Source organism: Pogoniulus pusillus, chromosome 31 (assembly GCF_015220805.1).
Source record: "Pogoniulus pusillus isolate bPogPus1 chromosome 31, bPogPus1.pri, whole genome shotgun sequence".
Classification (NCBI taxonomy): domain Eukaryota; kingdom Metazoa; phylum Chordata; class Aves; order Piciformes; family Lybiidae; genus Pogoniulus; species Pogoniulus pusillus.
In genome coordinates, this window is record NC_087294.1 from 13008002 (window position 1) to 13028610 (window position 20609).

Genomic DNA, 20609 nt, shown 5'->3' on the forward strand with positions numbered 1-20609 from the left:
CATGGAAGTGAAGTGTGAATGTGGCCATTAGCTGTTGAGTCCAACAAGACTATTTTTTTTTCCTATTACATATATTATAATGTCTTTCAAAAAAGCACAGAGGTACCAATTTCAGTGTACTGGACCTTCACTAAGTAAGATAGCATCTTTCTGGGAAAACCTATACATAATTGCATTGTTTCAGTAGGCACAAGCCTTGCTTGGGCCAGGAGCACGTTTTGGACAGGACATGTTTTGATTACTATCTGTAGAGTTCTATATAGCAATTGTCCTCCTTGCCTTTGTGTGTGAATTTTTTAGCACTAAAATATCAAGCTACAGCACCATGCTTCATTGTTAAACTCACTGACCTTTGTATTTAGTTGGAAAGGGAGCAGGAAATCTGTGTTTCCTAAAAGATGCCTGAAGTCACAGAAGAAACCAGCATCCCTTCTGCTAGCAGCATACAGAATAACCTCTTTGGTGCAAACAGAAGTAACTGCGGCCACATGAAAGCTGTACAGAGGCTTGGCTGTGGGAAGTCAGCGATGATGGGAAGCAAATCAACTGGATGTTAATGTTGGTTGTGTCAGATACATAAACTCGTGTCGGTTGCAGTAGTTCTGCTTAACAGGATCCGCAACCTATCTCTTACAGGAGCAAGCATCTCCTGTAAGAGAGCAGTGCATACACGGAGCAGATGCGTATGCACTGCTTCAGAGGCAAGATCCAGTTTTGGGCAAAAGAAAGGTGATCTTGTAGGGAAGGGAGATTAAGGTTGTTGCCTTTCCTCTGACTCTTGGTCTGAAAGAAAACTAAAAGCAATCTAGAATGATGAAGACGAAACTGGCCTCTCTTGCCAGTTGGAGGACAGCTACTAATGTTTATAGTCTTGGAACAAAAGACAACAAAACCAGTTACTTAAGAAAAGAATCCATCATTCTGACAAAAATAGAGCTTTCAGCTGTTGTGTTGTTGAGGGGTTTTCCCTTTTGTTTTTTCCTTCTTCTTTTTCCCCTGAGCCTGTGTTTCTCCAGCCAGTCAATCCTGTTACTGAATACAACTCTGTAAATCAACTTAACGAGATTAATGTCTGTAAATATTTGTAAAACCTATGTGTTATACAGTTTCTTTAAATGAGATTATGTCATGTTTATAATACTTTATATTTTTTTTTTGCCCTGGTTTGGTCTAATATTGAATAGTTTTCATTTTTTTCCCCCCTCCTTGCTTAATGTCATGCTTAAACCAATAAGGTACAAATCCGCATGACTGCCCACTTGTTACACTTGAAATAATTGCACTGAGTCACTGTGCATGGACTTGGATTGCCATAGGGTGTTAATAGTTGATATTTAAGTAAGCCTGTTTATCTGAAAGCTGGCTCATCAGTCTGAAGGCAGCATTTCCTACATGCAGTTCAGCCTAGGATGACTGCAGTTAGATGCAGTCTGTGATCATTAATAATGCCTAGAGTTAACATTCATCTTTTCAAAGATGCTAAGTGTGGGGAAATAAATGCAGGGAATATAAGTGTTAGGGATTGTGTGCATTTAATAACAGCCTTCTTAAATGATTTTTTTTCTTGCCTTTGCTTTTTGTCTCAGTCAGTGTCTGATTTTTGTGCTCTGTCTTAAATGTCTCGTTTAACCAGAGGTTTGAAATTAGGGTGACAAAGCTGGTGAGAGGCCTGGAACACAAACCCTATGAGGAGAGGCTGAGGGAGCTGGGGGTGTGCAGCCTGCAGAAGAGGAGGCTCAGCGCAGAGCTTATTGTTGTCTACAGCTACCTGAAGGGAGGCTGTAGCCAGGTGGGGTTGGGCTCTTCTCCCAGGCAACCAGCAATAGAACAAGGGGACACAGTCTCAAGTTGTGCTGGGGGAAGTATAGGCTGGATATTAGGAGGAAGTTGTTGTCAGAGAGAGTGATTGGCATTGGAATGGGCTGCCCAGGGAGGTGGTGGAGTCGCTGTTCCTGAAGGTGTTCAGGAAAAGCCTGGATGAGGCACTTAGTGCCATGGTCTGGTTGATTGGATGGGGCTGGGTGCTAGGTTGGACTGGATGATCTTGGAGGTCTCTTCCAACCTGCTTGATTCTATGATGCTAATAATCAGTTCCCTTTCATGAAGATCTTACTGAAAGATTGGTTGGTTTTATTCTGTCCAGGTTTGCAGCCCAGCTTCTAGTTCCAAGCCCTGATACAAAAAAATTTTTTTCCCTAGTGAAATGTTACTCTGTGGCAGAAAGAACCCTAGGGAAACAGACACTTGAAATGCCATTTCGTCATCATTAATTCTGCTAATGTGTTTGCAGATTGCTAAAACACTGAGAAATTTAGTGGCAGCATCACCTGCTGGAGTGTGTTTTACAGAACAAAAACAAATAGTAGTGAAGGGGGACAAAGGCTGTTAGTTTACTTGCACCTTCTGCTGAGAGGCTGTTCTTTGGTCTTGAGGGAAGAAACTGATGCTCTGCAAGCCCTTGGCATGCAGAGGAGGGTGGAGAACCTTTTTCCTAGCAGATGCCCTGCACCAGCAGGTGAGAGGCTGTTTGGCCACTCCAAGGAGGTATGTGTTGAATAAAGCCTGCAGAGCTGAGCTTCCTCAAGCAAAGTGGATGACTTCATCTAGGACTTTGTCAGAACTAATACTTAGATTTTAGCAGGAAAGCCTAACTTTCCAAACTGAAAAGGGTCCACTGTTCTTGCTTTTGGGGGTACCAGCCAGGAAAGCCCAACTTGCTAAACTGAAAAGGGTCCACTGTCCTTGCTTTTGGGGGTACCAGCCAGGAAAGCCTAACTTGCTAAACTGAAAAGGGTCCACTGTCCTTGCTTTTGGGGGTACCAGCTATGTGTCAGCAGCAGGCTGGATTTAATTTTTCATAGGAGAAGCATCTGTGCAATTTTGCAGACTGAGATAAAGCAAACTTTAGACTGGAAATCAGATGAGTTTGTCATTCAGAACAGTCAGAGATAGAGGTGAGCAGTCAGACAGCACTTACTTCTTTACAAAGAACAGAAGGAAGAGCTTTATGATGTACCACTCTGTCACACTTACAAGTATTTATTGCCTTTGAGCACAGCTGCTCCTGACTAGGGTGATTTTTGTTAGCTGGATTCCAGTTGCTACAGTCACTTGGAATATCCAAAGGGGTTGCTGTTACTCAGAGGACACATCTGGCAGCTTAATATTTTGTATCAGGTGGTATTTCTGTGCTCATGTTAATTATAAATAACATTTTCCTCTCTCAGCCTATGTGTTACAATTAAGAGCATAGGGGAAAAGGACTGGAGGACATCATAAATATGCTTTCATTTATAGTCTCTTACTGATCTTTTGCTATCTATACAAGGAATTAAACAATACCACTTTTAAGGAGAACGTAAAGGAATAGGTGTGCAAGAGAGGCCTCATTATTTTTATTTTACTGCATTAGAATTTATTTTTGGTAGCTTTAAAGTACTTTGCCTTGTTCTTAACAGCAGGAATTCATGGAGCATATTGAGATCCATTATAAACATATCATTTGTTCCTGGGCACCAGTGTAACATATGTGGGTGTCAACTGCATATCACAGTGGGTTTTAACCAATTCATGATACTTTTGTTCTGATGCAAAGCTTAAGCGTGCTAGAACCATGATTTTTTTGTTAGCAGATAGCTTTGGTTTCAGTCACTCTCAATCTCAGTACAAAGTGGTTTTAAAAGGTTTATGTCCTTGTCCTTTTGAAGCAACTTTTATATTCCACCTGGATAACATCTACCGGTATTGGTCCTGGAAATCATCCTCCTATAATGTGTAATGCGGATGTGGAGTTCCACTCTCTTAATTAATTAATTCCACTGAGGTCTTGGACCTCCTAGAGGAGTAGGGTCATCTCTGTTAAGTGTCCAAAGAGGATATGACCCACCAAACAGCAGTGCTCTCTTAAAGCTTTCCTTGATCCTCTGGCTGGGATCCAGAGAGCCCATCACTTCGAGGAATACACGTGTCAGACCGTATGACCTTACATAATAACCATGCTTGTGAGAAGCCCAGAGGGCAGGTAGTCCATGGGAAGTCCAGTGCTGATGCTGTGCCAGAGAGGTTTGCAGCTAGCTACCTCCTGGTTCTCCAGCTTTTATTTGCTCTCCTGACTTTCTTGTTTAGCAATGAAAGTGGAGGAGTGGGAAGTGTGGCTTGTGCTGTCCACGCAGGGATTTCTGACGAACGCTTACATGGCTGCACGAATTGCTCCTCTTGCCTCCAGTCAATTCTTTGGCTGAAATTAACTTGGAGATTAGAGGAGAGGATACAGCCACAAGCATGCACACACAAGCTTGCAGAGCAATGAAGGTACCTAGAGAAATTGCCCAGAGCACATTTTCGTGTGTGTCACGTAAACAAACAGCGTAAACATGCAGCGCCTGCTTGTTGCCTTCGTTTGGTAGGTTACCCTGTGTTGCCCTAAGAGCTTAAGTTAAAATGCTTAACCACTGCTGTGCTTGATCATAGGGGATCTGCTGAAAGAAAGGGGCTGACCTCCTTCACCCCTGCTTCCATTCCTGGCCGTGTAAAATGGAGGCTACCTGTCTTCCCAGGGCTTAGAGAGGATTAGTCACTCCTTACGGCTGGCTTTGGAGGGGAGAAGCACTAAGCAGGCCGGCATGACGTATGTGTTCTGATGGAGATGGGCAGGGAGGCACCGGAGCGCTCGGGGGGAGAGGGAGGAGCATTAACTGGTGAGGATGGGGTCGGGAAAGCCCCTGCGTGGGTGCGTGGAGGCAAAGCCACCGGCGGCCACGGGGAGACCAGAGCTGCGTGGGGCTGGCTGCCTCCTTTGGGATGCCTGCAGCCGGCGAGGCGGAGGCAGAATGCTGGGAGCAGTTCAGTGGATAGGAGCACAAACCTGTTGGCTGTAATCAGCTTAGGAGGGACCAACCGCCCTGGCAGCCGCACGTGCGCATGTGCCTGGCCCCGCGTACCCCCGGGGGGCTGCCCGCGAGTGGGGGATGCTGCCTTCGGCCTCCACTGTACCGCCTGGCCAGGGCCTGCCCTCAGGAGCCTCCCAGACCCTTAGCATGATGCAGCACGAATTTGGTGTTCCCCTGGAAGGCTCAGCTCCGCGCTTGCGTCTAGAGAAATTAAAGCCCTCCTTAGGACACGGTCCCCTTAGAGCGCAGAGCCAGTGCTGGGAGTGCTCGCCTGCCGCTTCACACCCGGCTGAAGGCGTTTCTCTCCTGGGCTCTCTGCTGGCCCTGTTACCTCTTCAGTGAGAGGACACAACCCCATGCTTGCCCTCCTGATTAACATCTTCTCCATCTCTGCTTAAGGATCCTCCTCATGGTATCCCTGGCAGGAGCTTATCCTCCTTCCTGTCCATTCCCCTCTGCATCCTCTGAGATTTAACTCTATATAATTAGGCTGGATAAAGCCCAACAGATAAAGCAGGGTCTGAAAATGGGGTGCAGAGAGCTCCTGCACTGTGCAGGCTGAAGGGATGCCCAAACACATCCCTGCCTTCCAGGATCCTCTGCTTCCCTCGGTTAACAATCAGCAACTTCTCACATTACCTCACATTTCTTTCATCCTTTTTTTATCTTTTTTTCCCTTCTCCTTTTTTTTTTTCCTTTCCTTTTTTTTTTTCAATGTTCCTCATCTCTCCCAAGGAGACAAAAGGCTGTACTAATAAAAGGTAATTTCATAAGTCTAGGGAGAACACCCTTTTTTTCCTTGTGCAAATTAAAGTAATGTTCTGTAATAACTAAGATGTAGGAATTGATTTTTCTGCAGGTAACAACTTCCTGGGCTCGATACAGAGCTGTGCATGTTGTGTGTAGCTCCTGCAGTATTTCAGGGCCATGATAGGAAGAGCCTTTATTATCACGCAGGAACAGCAGTCGCATTCCAGCCTTTTCAGGTTTCGACACGTGAACATCAAACACAGGAACAGCAAAACACAAAACATCTGAAATTCTGAGTTTGCCAGGCCCTACACTGTGAATGTTGTGGTACTTCAGAGCCCTTGAAAATTCAGTTTAAAAAAAAAAAACACATAATTTAAACATAATTTCATCTTCTTGAAATATTAAGACAGGAGAAAAACAAAGGAGGAGGCTCTCTTGGCAACCACATCTGCAGTGGGGCAGATGACTTCTTAGGTAGAGCTTCAAGATAACAAAGTCTGAGGCAGAAAACGCTGGCACTTCGTTATCATCAGGCTTCTTGTGGTCTCTTTCAAATGCGGTTGGCAAGCTCCTTACTTTTTCCCTGTGGCATAAATGGAGAGGCTGCAGCTCGCAGGCTCTGGGAGAATGTGCAAGTCCAAAGAGGTGCTGTGAGGTGTGGTTCTGTAGTAAACAGGCTCACTTGAGCCTAAGGGCTTGTTGGAGCAAGAAGTAGGGCATGAAGGGCAGATAATGTTGATCCCTGACATAGAGAGGATGAGCTTTGTGATTCTGGGTGAATAAATGATGTTCAAAGAGTGCTCACTTTATCCCTCTCTGCTGAAGGAAAGGGTAGAGCACGTAGGAAAAATGGCTGGTTTGTCTGGCTGTGCACATGTCTGGTGCTTGCTGAAGTAAAAGTTGGTTTCTAGAGCCCACATAAAATCCATAATTATTTCTAAGTCACACCTCTGTGTCTTGGAAGAAGTAAACTTGTGGACCTGGAGTTAGGTCTGAGTTGTGGCAGGAGCTGAAAGGACATTGCTGGTCTGGAGATGGAGGAGGTGTGGACTGTGATGTCCCATTTTGAAGGAAGCCAGTGGAGTGAGCGACCTCAGGAGGTGTCAGAAGAGAATCACAGAATGTCAGGGGCTGGAAGGGACATCTAAAGCTCGTCCAGTCCAACCCACTGCTGAGCAGGATCACCTAAAGCAGATCACACAGGAACACACCCAGGCAGGTGCTGAATATCTCCAGAGAGGTAGATTCCACAACGCCCCTGGGCAGCCTGTCAGAGAGAGGTCAGTGTTGATGCCTAGTTGGGTCAAGAAAGACTCAGAGGGTGAAGTTGGCTCCCCAGAGCAGCAGGTGTGGGCATTGATGGCACAGGTTGTGGTTCTCCTGGTTTTACCAAGAGGCAAACCTCATCAGTGGGAGGATGCTTGCCAAAGTCATATGCTGTTGTCATCTGAGCAGAGCTGAAGGGCTGTGTGTAGCTGTTACATCTTGTTCTGATGGTGGAGGTGATGCACAGGTATTTGTGCCCTTTCCCTCCCTGCCCACACTACCAGTGCTGCTGTTCTGCAGCCAGCCCTTCTTGGTATGGCATTGCTTGTCTCCTCTGTTTTGGTGGTCACATTTGAAATACCCTGTTGTTGGTTATGCAGAGTATCTACTTCTCATCACTCTGTCTTCATCTGAATGCTGTGTTGGCTATTCAGTAGGGATTTACTGTTTCTTGACTATTATATGTTAATGGCTTCAAGTTTTCCAGTGTCTCATCCTTTGGCCATTTCACCTTAAATTATTGTTACAGCTGCCCCTTTGTGAAATGTGCTGTGCCTGTGCTGATTTTTTTCTCTTCAGTGCTTGGCCACTAAAATAAACCTTTCTTGCCTTTATCAGTGTTTAGAACAACAGATTCCCATTAAATCAAATACGGGAGTTTGGTTAATGGGGAGACTGTCTAGCACTACAGAGTGGATAGTACACTCTGTTGTAACCTACAGCAGCAAACTGAGAGTGGTATGTTTCATGAAACTTGAGGTTTGTCTGCTGATTCTTCCTTATATCAGGCTCTCAAAAATTTTTGTTGCCACTCTTTATCCAGAATTTCATCACATGTCTGTTCCTTTATATAGGGGACAGAGTTTAGAGCTCTTCATACTCACATCAAAGGAAAAGATACTTTTGCAAAAGGCTGATGAGTAAACCTGGACCTCAGCAAGAAAAATGCAGGAAGGTAGTGCATCAAACCCTGACTCTGAAGTGTATGCAAATCTTCCTTCAGTGGAGCTGGAGCAATGCTGGAGTCTTTCTGAAACTGCTGTGTGGCCTCATGTCCAAAAGAAAACTCCTGGAGGACAGAGTGGGAGAGAGGATTGTGCAAAATTTAGGAGTTGCAAGGCACTGTGTAGTGGTAGTGACAGGCACATGAAGCTGCACAGGTGGTAGTAAGCTTTATCTCAACCCTGTTACTGAGTTTGAAGTACCCCAGTGTGTGACAAAGGGACAGCTGTACTGAGCTTTTTCTTTCCACTGGGCTGTGAAGGATAGGAAACTTCTGCCTAGGATTGCGTGGGAGCTGGCCTGGGTGAAATAGAGGATGCTAGGAAGAGATGCTGCTGAAATGTTGGATGTTTTGTTTTGCAGAATGACTGTTTAAAACGTGTTGATGCTTCCCTGCAGCCTCAGACCACTTTCTTTCCTGGTTGGCTGACAGTGCAAATGCAGGTCTGGCTGTTTCTCCTACGTAGAAAGTATTTGGCTGTGAAGAGGGTGAGCCTACATAAAGACTGGTGTGAGGAAACACAAGATCTCCCAAGGATAGCAGAGATTTGTTTCTTAATGAGTCTTCGGTACAGTGTTTCATAATGGACCTTCAGAACAGTATTTGCCTCAGTGTCTTAAGACCTTTGGCAGAGGGAGTGGTCTCCTTCCCCTTGCAGAGCTGCTGTGAGCAGGAGCTCTGGGCTCCACTGCTGTGTGTGGCCCCTCTGCTGCCTGCACGTCATCACTTCCACCTCTGAGATTTTGTCTTCAGCAGCCAGGCTGCTTGCAGGCTGGGATTTGGTGGTGTCTTTGTAAATTAGCGTTTGGAAAGGAAACCAACAGGCTTTGCTGGATGCCCATGAATTGATCCAGGTGCAGACAGTAGTAGATCATTCATGAGCGTAACCCAAAGAGGATGTAGTCAGTTGTATTTTTGGTTTGTGCTTGAGGCTTTTGTTTGGTTATGTTGGTTTTTTTTTTAAACTGAAAGTATTGTTGTAAAGTGACTTAAATGGCATTAAGTTTAAAAACAACTAAAAATCAGGCAGGTGTTATGCTGGAATGTGAAGTGTTTTTATAGTCTTACACCATATCTGTTTGGCTTTTCCTTGTGTTATCATGACTTACAAAACCAAATGAATGATCATAATGGACTTTAAGATCCTGGGTTATTGCTTGAGTTTATGCTGGTTTGGGGTGCCTGTTGGTTGCATGCCTACTGCAGATGAGTTGAGTTGTCTTGATAGCTGCAAAGCAGAGAAGCACAGGACCAGAAGTGTGGCTTACTATTGAGGTGTTAAAAATAAATATACTAAAAATGCCTTCCATTCCCATTCCTAATTGTCTCTCCTTAAAATAAATTAAAACAGAGTTAGAGAAGCACCCATTTATTTCCAGCACTTTCTAGAAAGCCCTGGAGTAAGAGGACATGAGCAGGATGCTGCTACCAGCCCGCTGCAAGCCCACATAGAAGCGTTTAACTGAGTGAGGAGAGAAGCTGCTTTTGTTTCAGATTATAGGACCTTATTTAAAACAAATTGCAGCTTGGTTGTGGGGTTGGTTTTTGTTGGTTTTGGGGTGGATTTTTTTTTTGTCTTTTGTTTAAAGTTGGCTCTTTTCAGCCAGTAACCTCTAAACTCTGCCTATTCTGTCTGTGTCTGCTCTAACATGCCAAGGCAGAAGGGGCAGCCAAAGCTGGGGACATGTGCCCTCTGCTGCCGTGGCTCGGGTGCACCAGATGGTCCCACCCCGCAGCTCACTTGCTGCTTATTCCCTTCAGTTTCCTAAATCTGCCATAAATCATCAGTTCCTTTTCCTAGCAATTAATCATTTCTCTTTATTTTTTCGGTTCTATATTTAATTCTTCCTATTCATCAACTCTCTGGCGTGTGGATCATCCAATATTAGAAGGGTTGTATGCGTTTCTGTGCCAGTTCAGAGCCGCGTCCGTATACTTCTTAGTTTCCTCTCTTTATTTGGGTGACCAGCTACAAGATGCTCCAGAGGAAGAAGCAGTGCCCCTGCTCCACCTCAAATGGCAAATAGAACATCCTGACAGCCTATGGTGGCTTTAACCCTTTAATTATTGAGTCAAGATTGGAGCATGAGACTTTTATGTTGTTTTGTACAGCCTTGCTGAGGTGGGAAACTCATGCCCGGTCCCTTTTTGAGCCCAGCTGGACTCTTGGCCTTTCTGGTGTAAAGGGCAATGATTTGCTGTTGTGTAAATTGCATGCTGAATAGAGTTTTCTTTTACATGTGTTTTTATTTGGTTGAAATTTATTGTCTTCTCTTGTGTTATGAGACAGAGGAGTGGAATCTCCTGGTTTATCTTCCCAGTTGGTTTTCTAAAACATACCTTTTTAGCAGACCAAATGGAACATGTTATCCAGAGCTGGAGTGCACCTTCTTTCTGCTAAGCAGTGCTGCTGCTTCAGGAGTTTTGCTGTCTCTCCTTTTCTTCCTTTTCCTGGCTGTTGGATGAGGGAAAGGCTGTGGATATTGTCTACCTAGACTTTCAAAAGCCTTTGATGCTGTTCCCCACAGAATTCTCGTGGGCAAACTGGCTGCTCAGGGCTTGGATGAACACAGGTCTGCTGGATAAAGCACTGCTGGACCAAAGGGCCTAAAGGGTGGTGGTCAATAGGGTTAAATTCAGCTGGTGGCCAGACACAATTGGTGTATCCCAGGGCTCAGTGTTGGGGCCACTTCTGTTTACATCTTTATTGGTGACCTTGAAGACATAAGAGTGTGTCAGCAGTGAGTTGCCAGATGACAGCAAGTTAGGTGGCAGTGTTGATCTTCATGAGGATAGGGAGGCTCTACAGAGGGACTGGATAGATTGGATCCATGGCCAGTATTTATGGGATGAGCTTCAACAAGTCCAAATGCCAGGTCCTGCACTTGAGCCACAACAACTCCAAGCAACACTACAGGCTTGGGGCAGTGTGGCTGGAAAGCAGCATGGCAGAAAGGGACCTGGGGGCTGTAATGGACAAACAACTGAATATGCGCCAGCAGTGTGCCCAGGTGGCCAAGAAAGCCACTGGCATCCTGGCTGGGATTAGAAATGCTGTGGCCAGCAGGAGCAGGGAGGGGATTGTCCCCTTGGACTTGATGCAGGTGAGGCCACACTGAGTACTGTGTTCAGTTTTGGGCACTACAAGAGAGATGTGGAGGTGCTGGAGGCAGTGCAGAGGAGGGCAAGGAAGCTGTGAAGGGCCTGCAGAATAAATCTGATGAGGAGAGACTGGAGAAGCTGAGGCTGAGGAAGCTGAGGGCAGAGCTCATGGCTGTCTGCAGCTACCTGCAAGGAGGTTGTGGAGAGGTTGGTGCTGGGCTCTTCTCACAAGTAAATAGTGATAGAACAAGAGGGAATGACCTCAAGCTGCCACTGGATTTAGACTAGATATCAGGAAAAACTCTTTCCCACCAAGAGTGGTCAGGCATTGGAATGAGCTGCCCAGGGAGGTGGTGGAGTCGTCAAGCCTGGCTGTGTTTAAAGGTCGTTTGGATGTGGTGCTTGGGGCTATGGTTTAGGGTGCACCTTGTAGAGTAGGGTTGTGGGTTGGACTTGGTGATCCTGAGGGGCTTTTCCAGCCTGAATGTTTCTGTGCTTCTTTTTGCCACGTGGTGCTGGGGTACCCTTTTTCAGAGCCCTGGTATGGGGTGACTGATGATTGGCCATGTGCTCTCCTGCCTCTCCAGGAGGGCAACCTAAGCCATCTCCAGTGCTGCCACAAACTGTCAGTGAAGTTGGTTCAACAAAGCAGAGGAGAGGTGTCTATCAGCTGAGCAGCCTGATTGAGTGATAGCTCTTGTTCCAAAACACAGCTGCAGCACACACGTAGATCCTGTCTGCTTTATTTCATTTGTAGACATGAATTCTACAGAAAACTTCATAACAGCTCCATCGTGTTTCTTAAGTGGTTCTTTGAACCCGCCTGTTACTTGAAAACGCTTGTGAGAAAGATGAGGAGGAACACACTGAGATGTTGACATCTGCAGCAGCAATTGGAAATGAGAGACTTGTAGCCCTGTGTCCAGTAGTCTGTAGCTCACTAAGGCACAAATCTGACCCAGGGAGCCTCCAAGAGGATGCATGGAGGAGGTTCATAGCTCTGAACGAGCGTGCGCAGCGCCTTAGCTTTGCCAGCGTGCTGCCTGCATCCCTTATTCCAAGTCTTACTCAGACATCTGAATAACTTCTCACCTCTCAACTGCAGGTTGATAGTGGTGCCTTTTATGGGCTCATGTGGGTGAATTCTCTATAGTACATAGTGTTGCTCTGCCTTTAACGTGGATATGTAATTGCTCAGATAAAATATATTCATTGTACCTCACTGCAGCTGTCAGCGTGAAAGGAAATTGTTCAGTTTTTTTTCCCCTTGAGTGCTGGGGTAGTTTTTCTCCAGCGTTTCTTTCTTTGAAAGCTCTAGTAGCATGCTGCATTTTAGATCACTCTCTTTATGGAGGAAAACTCACTTTCTGCTTTTCTTGTGTTCAGAGTTATGCAAAGCAGTTGGTGAACGTAAACATGCACCAGTAAACGCCGTAGAAATGTACTCTACAAAGATTCCACCATTAACCACACTAAAGTCTACAAAAATGCAAGGTGCTACAAATTGATGTCACATGCAGGAAGTGACATTTGAATTCTTGCTCATTTAAAATGAAGCAGGCTTAACCATTTTCCTCTTTTCAATGGTTGAAGATTTTCCATTAGTTAAAGGGCTGTCTGTCTCGCAAGCCGTTGAGAATTATTCCTCCCCCCCTTTTTTTTTTTCTTAAGGAGGCTTGAACTATTTGGCTCTGTTTTTTTAAGATCACAGAATTAACCAGGTTGGAAAAGACCTTCGAGATCATTGAGGCCAGCCTGTCACCTAACACCTTCTAATTAACTAAACTATGGCACCAAGTGCCACATCCAGGCTCCTAAACACCTCCAGGGGCGGCGACTCCACCACCTTCCTGGGCAGCCCATTCCAGTGCCACGCTTGCACTTCTTCCTAGCATCCAGCCTAAACCTCCCATGGTGCAGCTTGAGACTCTGTCCCCTTGTTCTGTCACTGGGTGCCTGGGAGAAGAGAGCAACCCCACCTGGTTACAACCTCCTTTCAAGTAGTTGTAGGGAGCCATAAGGTCACCCCTAAGCCTCCTCTTCTCCAGGCTGCACACCCTCAGCTCCCTCAGCCTCTCCTCACAGGACTGTGCTCCAGCCTTCTCCCCAGCCTTGGTTCCCTTCTTTGGACACATTCAAGCATCTCAGCATCTTTCTTAAATTGAGGGGCCGAGAACTGGACATAATACTCAAGGTGTGGCCTAAGCAGTGCTGGGCACAGGGGCAGAATAACTTCCCTTGTCCTGCTGGCCACACTGTTCCTACTACAGGCCAGGATACCATTGGCCTTCTTGGCCACCTGGGCACACTGCTGGCTCATGTTCAGCTGCTCTCAACCAGTCCCTCCAGGTCCCTCTCTGCTTGGCTGCTCTCCAGCCACTCTGTCCCCAGCCTGTAGTGCAAACAGTATATGTGTGAGTGTGAAAACTGTGTACATTTAATTGGCTATTTGAGAACCTGCGTTAGAGGACTGACCTCAGAAGCTTTAGGAAATGGTAGTCCCAGTGCTTATCTTTACACTTCATAAAAAGCATTGTTGAACTCTTGGAAGAAGAGGGTGTTTGGGTGTTTCAGTCTCACTCCATTTTTTTGCCTCTGTTCTGGTTTGCTCTACTGCTGGTGTTTCTGCTGGTCACCTTCGGTGCTGGAATATGGTGTTGAAACAGCTCTGATGGTTGTGGTTTCATACTCAAAAGTTTTTAATGTTTCCATCATGTGGAAACCTCATGTTGGGCCTCCAGCAAAATTTGCTTGAATCCAAACAAAAAGTGAGGGCTGCGACATGCGACCGGTTTTGGCTGTGAAATCAGGGTCAGAGTCACTTGCACACATCCAGTCCTGGCAGCGGTGCACTTGGGCTTGTCCAAGTCTTGATCTTCCCTGCTGCTTCTGGCTGAGCCCATGGAGCAAAGCTGGAGATGGGTAGGTTCAGACTGGACGTGAGGAGGAAGTTTTGCACCATGAGAGTGGTGAGAGCCTGGAATGGGTTGCCCAGGGAGGTGGTTGAGGCCTCATGGCTGGAGGTGTTTAAGGCCAGGCTGGATGGGGCTCTGGCCAGCCTGATCTAGGGTAGGGTGTCCCTGCCCAAGGCAGTGGGGTTAGAACTAGGTGATCCTTTTGGTCCCTTCCAACCCTGAGTGATTCTATGTTTCCTGACAGCAAATGGCATCCAGGAAGCTGAGCTGTGGGTCCCCTCTGCCATTTGAGTTGTCCCAACAAGCTTTTCCTCCTTCCTTTTTGAGGGACCTCACTAGAGTGAACATCTGTCCTCCTCCTTCATTTGAATTGCTGATCCTTTTCTCTTGCTGCTTGTGCTGTGGGTTGCGCACAACTGTAGACACTCTTCTGAAGCATGAAAGGATGATGTGTTTGTTTCAGTTCTCAGACATCTGGCAGAAGTATTTGATAGCACTGAATTGTGGAGATGTTATCTCAGTTGCTTAAATGCTGTACTTCAGCATTTCTCCACTGCCAGAGCTGAAAAACAAACCCAGGAGATTTGAAGTATGAAACTCCCTTGCAAATTAAATCTAACATTTAATGTACCTTTAGCTGGTAAAATTATCACAGTTGGTAATTGGTATCAGTAGGTTGGGTTGGATGATCTAGGTTGGACTGGATGATCTTGGAGGTCTCTTCCAACTCTGACTGATTCTACGGTTCTATGATTTTTTTGTTATCATCGCTATTGAATTTTCTTTATCAGAATACTCTTGTTCCATTTGTCTACCACTTCTCATTGCAAGGGAAATAAGAAATAAGGAAGTTTTTACTTCTCAGGCATCTCTTTTTATATTATTCTGTCATGCTGAAATGTCTCTTTGGTATGCTGGAAGAGCTGGGAGATTTTAAAATGCAATCCATTAAGGGGGGGAGAAGAATTTAAAAAAGATTCTTCTGCCCCTGTGCTCAGCACTGCTCAGGCCACACCTTGAGTGCTGTGTCCAGTTCTGGGCTCCTCAATTCGAGAGAGATGTTGAGGTGCTAGAATGTGTCCAGAGAAGGGCAGCAAGGCTGGTGAAGGGCCTGGAGCACAGCCCTGTGAGGAGAGGCTGAGGGCAGAGATCATTGCTGTCTGCAGCTACCTGAAGAGAGGCTGTAGCCAGGTGGGCTTGGGCTCTTCTGCCAGGCAAGCAGCAACAGAAGAAGGGGACACAGTCTCAAGTTGTGCCAGGGGAGGTCTAGGCTGGATGTTAGGAGGAAGTTGTTGGCAGAGAGAGTGATTGGCATTGGAATGGGCTGCCCAGGGAGGTGGTGGAGGCACTGTCCCTGGAGATGTTCAGCAAAGCCTGGATGAGGCACTTAGTGCCATGGTCTGGTTGATTGGCCAGGGCTGGGTGCTAGGTTGGCCTGGATGATCTTGGAGGTCTCTTCCAACCTGGTTGATTCTATGAAAACTAATGATTAAAATGTACTCTTAAAAAAAAAGGAAAGAAAAAATCCTGTTAAATAATTAAGATGCTTTGAGCTTTATCAGAGTTGTCAGTGTTCTTGCTACAATATACATATGCAAAAACTATAAGGAGTTTAATATTTTATAGCAAGGATAACTCCAAACCCTAAATCTGCTGGCTTGTTTCTATGGTAACAAATATTGAAGTATGTCTAGCCAACACTGTTGGGGGGTGTGTGTGTGTGTGTTCCTCCCCCCCCCCCCCCCCCATTTAATTTCTTCCTATGAGTTCTAGGAATTCATTAAATCTGTAGAATCCTTTTCAAATTGGTCTGTTCTGTTGTAAAATTCCCTAAGATTAATGTTGAACATAAGTTTAAATTTTAACACAAACATCTCTTTGAAAGAGATTTCTTAGCAAGTGAGGGATTAGAGTTGTGTTTCTAAGACTCTGTGCTCATTGATCTGGTATTTTTTGTTCCTCATTGACAAGTTACATTTTATTTTTCCATGCATAACTATACTTTAAAAAGAGCAGCAGAATTTCACTCTGTGGATTCTGCTGAAGATATTAAAGGCTGTTTAACTGGAATGGTCTGGCTGGAAGTCAGCACCTGCAGAACTATATTTACTTATCAGGACCTCTTGATGGAGAAGAGGAGGCTCAGGGGTGATCTCATTGCTGTCTACAACTGCCTGAAGGGAGGCTGTAGCCAGGTGGGGTTGGTCTCTTCTGCCAGGCAACCAGCAACAGAACAAGGAGACACAGTCTCAAGTTGTGCTGGGGGAGGTCTAGGCTGGATGTTAGGAGGAAGTTGTTGTCAGAGAGCGTGATTGGCATTGGAATGGGCTGCCCAGGGAGGTGGTGGAGTCACCGTCCTTGGAGGTGTTGAAGCAAAGTCTGGATGAGGCACTTAGTGCCATGGTCTGGTTGACTGGATAGGGTTGGGTGCTAGGTTGGGCTGGGTAATCTTGGAGTTCTCTTCCAACCTGGTTAATTCTATGATTTCTTCAGGGCTCCCTCCTACTTCTGTGATGGTTTGGGTGTTACCTGTCCCCCCACACTTAAGAAAATCACCCTGACTAGACTCAGACAACCTGGAAATTTGAAGAATGAAGCTATATTTACAGCTTAGCACAGTATACAAGCAGATATTCACAATATGTACATCCCAACATCTCTCTTCAATTGAGGAGCCCAGAACTGGACACAGTACTCAAGGTGTGGCCTGACCAGAAATATACAAGTTAAAAAAAGTAATCCAGAAACACAACAGCCCTCCCAGAAGTCAAAGTCCCCAGGAGGGGCTCCCAACCACCCTTCCACCTTCTTCCCACCTCTCTACCTTACCCCAGACTTTGCCTTATGTTCAAGGTGAGTTTGGAGGGTTGGTCAGGGGAGTTAGGAAGCAGAAGGATTAGTCAGGCAGCAAATTAGAGAGAGAGAAGTTCGTGCAGCACCAAAAGTCAGAGAGAGACTGTGTTATCTATGTTTGTTTTCTTGTTCTTACACATCTCAGCAAGCCTATGAGTGCAGTAGCCATCACCATTGTTTCCTTTTCACAGCCTATCATCTAATTCCTCTCACCAAAATATCCCAGCTAGGCTCAAACTAGCACAACTTCTTAGGGATCCTGTCCTGCTCTTAAAATGTTGTCTTAGTGGGAGCTTCAGCCTTCTTTTGAAGGAATTGCACTTAACTTTGTTTTATTACAGAGTATTTTCTGGGCATGCAATTTCAGCAGTTCTGTAATAAAGTTAAGTGCAATTCCTTGAAAAGAAGGCTGAAGCTTCTGTGTCTGACGTCATCTGATGGATTTTTCTTTTGAGGGCAGCCTGGCAGCATTGGGAAGTAATCTGAAGTGTTGTCTGTGAGTTTCCATGTCCCCAGTGGTCACTCAAACCACAAGCACCTGGTCGCAGTAGTAACAGAAAAATGTTCAAGACTCTTGAAGTGAAATGTCAGGTTGGTGCAACTTTTTGCATCTGTTTGACTAGCCAGCATTGGATGCAGCTGGAAGCATAAAGACTTCCTCCCTCTGCCTGTGGGGACTCTGGTTTCTGCTGGGATGTAGTAAAGATAATGAGCCAGCAGAAAGACAGTTTGAGAAACTGAGATTTGCACTTCACAGCTGTGTTTCAGGAGCCCGTGGTGATGGACTAAATGCACGTATTCTTGTAGGGCTAAGAACATCCAAACCTTTTTAACGCCAATAGACTTATAGCTGGGAACTTGAAATGGGACCCAGCAACCTTAACAGATGCTTTGAAGGACTAGGAGGTGCAGCTGGAACCAGTAACTGAAGTACTCCAAAGGTGATGCTCAGAGAAAGTGCAGTTCATTCCTTCCTATCCTTCCAGAGCAGTGATTTCAGTGGTGGGCTTGAGGCTGCCACAGGCCATGAGGGCCAGAAGAGTTGATGCTTCTGCTTCTCAGGCAGAGCCAGGCTGAAAGAAGGAGGCAATGTTTATGCACAAGGCAATACAAAACCAAAACACAGACATAAATGCTGTTCATCTGGGTTGTAAGGAAAGTACCCTGTCACCTCACGAGCTCTAGGTGAACCTCCAAAACCTCCTTGCATCATGGCAGACATTGTGTGGAGAGTCACAGGATCATGGGATGTCAGGGCTTGGAAAAGATCCAAAAAGAGCGTCTTAGGAGTGTGAGCTGTAGTGGTACCAGAGTGCCTCCAGCAGTGCCCAGGCTACTCTTACCAGGAAGCTGTTACAGCTGGTGGGGGAGTCTCATCTTCACACACAGCCCCCCCCCCCCCCCCGAGGGCACACAGTCAAGGACAGCAATTTCTTGGCAATATTTTGGCCTGCCCAGACTTCATCCCAAATTTCAGCCTTTGATCTCTCCAATGAGCTTATCCAAGGGGCCAGTGTAAATGACAGATCTGCATTACAGTTCCTCAGAAACAGGGAAAATAATTTTGCTTTCATTTCTTGGGTTGAATGTGGAATTTGTTGGAACCATGGATGTGTTCCAGCCCAGACTTTTTTTAAAATTTTCTTTAAAATAATAATTTTTCATAAATAGGTGCAAGAATATATGTCACAAAGCAAGTTGTGGTTTGAGGCCTTGTGACATCGTAGTGATGGACTTGTCCAGTTTCCCTGAAAATAAATTTGACAAGATTGAGAGCAGGATTGTACATGTGCATGTCCAGAGAAGGGCAGCAAGGCTGGGGAGGGGGCTGGAGCTCAGCCCTGTGAGGCGAGGCTGAGGGAGCTGGGGGTGTGCAGCCTGCAGCAGAGGAAGCTCAGGGCAGACCTTATTGCTCTCTACAACTACCTGAAGAGAGGATGTAGCCAGGTGGGTGTTGGTGTCTTCTCCCAGCCAACCAGTGATAGAATGAGGGGACACAGTCTCAAGTTGCACCAGGGCAGGTTTAGGCTGGATGTTAGGAAGAAATTCTTCACAGCAGGAGTGATTTGCCATTGGAATGGGCTGCCTGGGGAGGTAGTGGAGTCACCATCCCTGGAGGTGTTTCAAAAGAGCCTGGATGTGGCACTTGGTGCCATAGTTTAGTTGATTAGAAGGTGTTCAGTGATAGGTTGCCCTTGATGATCTGAAAGATCTTTTCCAATCTGCATGATTCTGTGATCATAGAATGGTGTAGGTTGGAAGAGACCTCAAGGGTCATCCAGTTCCAACCCCCTGCCACAGGCAGGGACACCTCCCATTACAACAGGTTGCTCATCCAACCTGGCCTTGAGCACTTCTAGGGAAGGAGCAGCCACAACCTCCCTGGGCAACCTGTGCCAGTGTCTCACCACTCTCACTGGAAAGAACTTCTTCCTAACATCCAGTTTCAATCTCCCTTCTGCCAGTTTAAACCCATTACTCATCATTACAAGACTTGATGTGCATGAAGGCTGTGAGTACTGCTGCTCTGTTGTGGTTGTAATCTCTGGAAGGCAGAGCAAGACCACTCACTGCAGCATGGACAGTTGGTAGCCATTGGGAAGCTTTCACAATGCACTAATGTGTCCCTGCCGCTTTCCACCTTACTTGGAAACATCTGGTATGTATCAGGGTGCCACACACTTCTTTTGACTCTTGGAACTGTGAAATGAGAAACCAATGTGTGCTATTCTGCGATCAGCTCTCACATTCTCATATGGTGTCTGTGCAATCAGACATATCAAACTGTACTTTGACTTGCTCCTTCAGTGTGTCAAATGCCATTTGGTTTTGATGAACTACTTAGTAAAATTCTGCAGAGAGTAAGCATGGGTGGAGGGGAAGTACATGTGAGAGGTAAGATGCCAGCAGTTATATGGCCTGCTCAGCACAAGTCAAAGCCAGAGATTACAAGATCACAGGATGCTAGGGGCTGGAAGGGACCTCTGCAGATCATCAAGTCCAACTCCCCTGCCAGAGCAGAACCATAGAATCTAGTACAGGTTACACAAGAACATATCCAGACAGGGCTGGAAAGACTCCACAAGCTCTCTGGGCAGCCTGTTCCAGTGCTCTGGGACCCTGACGGTAAAGAAGTTCTTGCTCATGTTGAGGTGGAACTTCCTGTGCTGCAGTTTTCATCCATTGCCCCTTGTGCTGCTCCAGGGCACAAGTGAGCAGAGGCTGTCTCTGTCCCTTGCTGTGCCCTCAGACACATGTATGCATTTATTAGATGCCCTCTCAATCTTCTTCTCTCCAGACTAATCAGCCCCAGGTCTCTCAGCCTTTCCTCATCAGGCAGTGCTCCAGTCCCTTCATCATCCTTGTAGCCCTCCATTGGACTCTCTGCAGTAGATCCCTGTCCCTCTTAAACTGGATGCATTATTCCAGGTGGGGCCTCACTAGAGCAGAGTAGAGGAGGAAGAGAACCTCCTTGGATCTTGTGGAGATACTCCTCTTAATGCACCCCAGGGCCCCATTGGCCTTTCCTGGCCCCAAGGGCACTTCGCTGTTCAGGCCCTGGTTGGCACTGTTGCCCTTTGTAACGTTTGCACCAAACAGGAGGCAGTGTGTTTTGTAGCGATAGCATCAGTGTTTCCCTTAACATAAGCAATCCTGCAGGAAGATGAATGCTAGAGAATTAAAGAAATAGTCAGGTGAGCTCATTGAGGGAGCATCTGCTTTGGTATGGCAGCATTTGTTTGCTGCTGGAGTTATGTAGCCCCATGCAAGAGGAGAATCACAGAAGATTAGGGGCTGGAAGGGACCTCAAAAGATGATCCAGTCCGA

The 20609-nt window shown here is 46.1% G+C and overlaps 1 protein-coding gene across 3 annotated transcripts in view; it reads left to right on the plus strand.

Moving 5' to 3' along the window:
* The window catches only part of BACH2 (BTB domain and CNC homolog 2), a 224216-nt gene that overhangs the window by 25983 nt on the left and 177624 nt on the right, over positions 1 to 20609 (plus strand). The gene's annotated exons all lie outside the window — the stretch shown is intronic.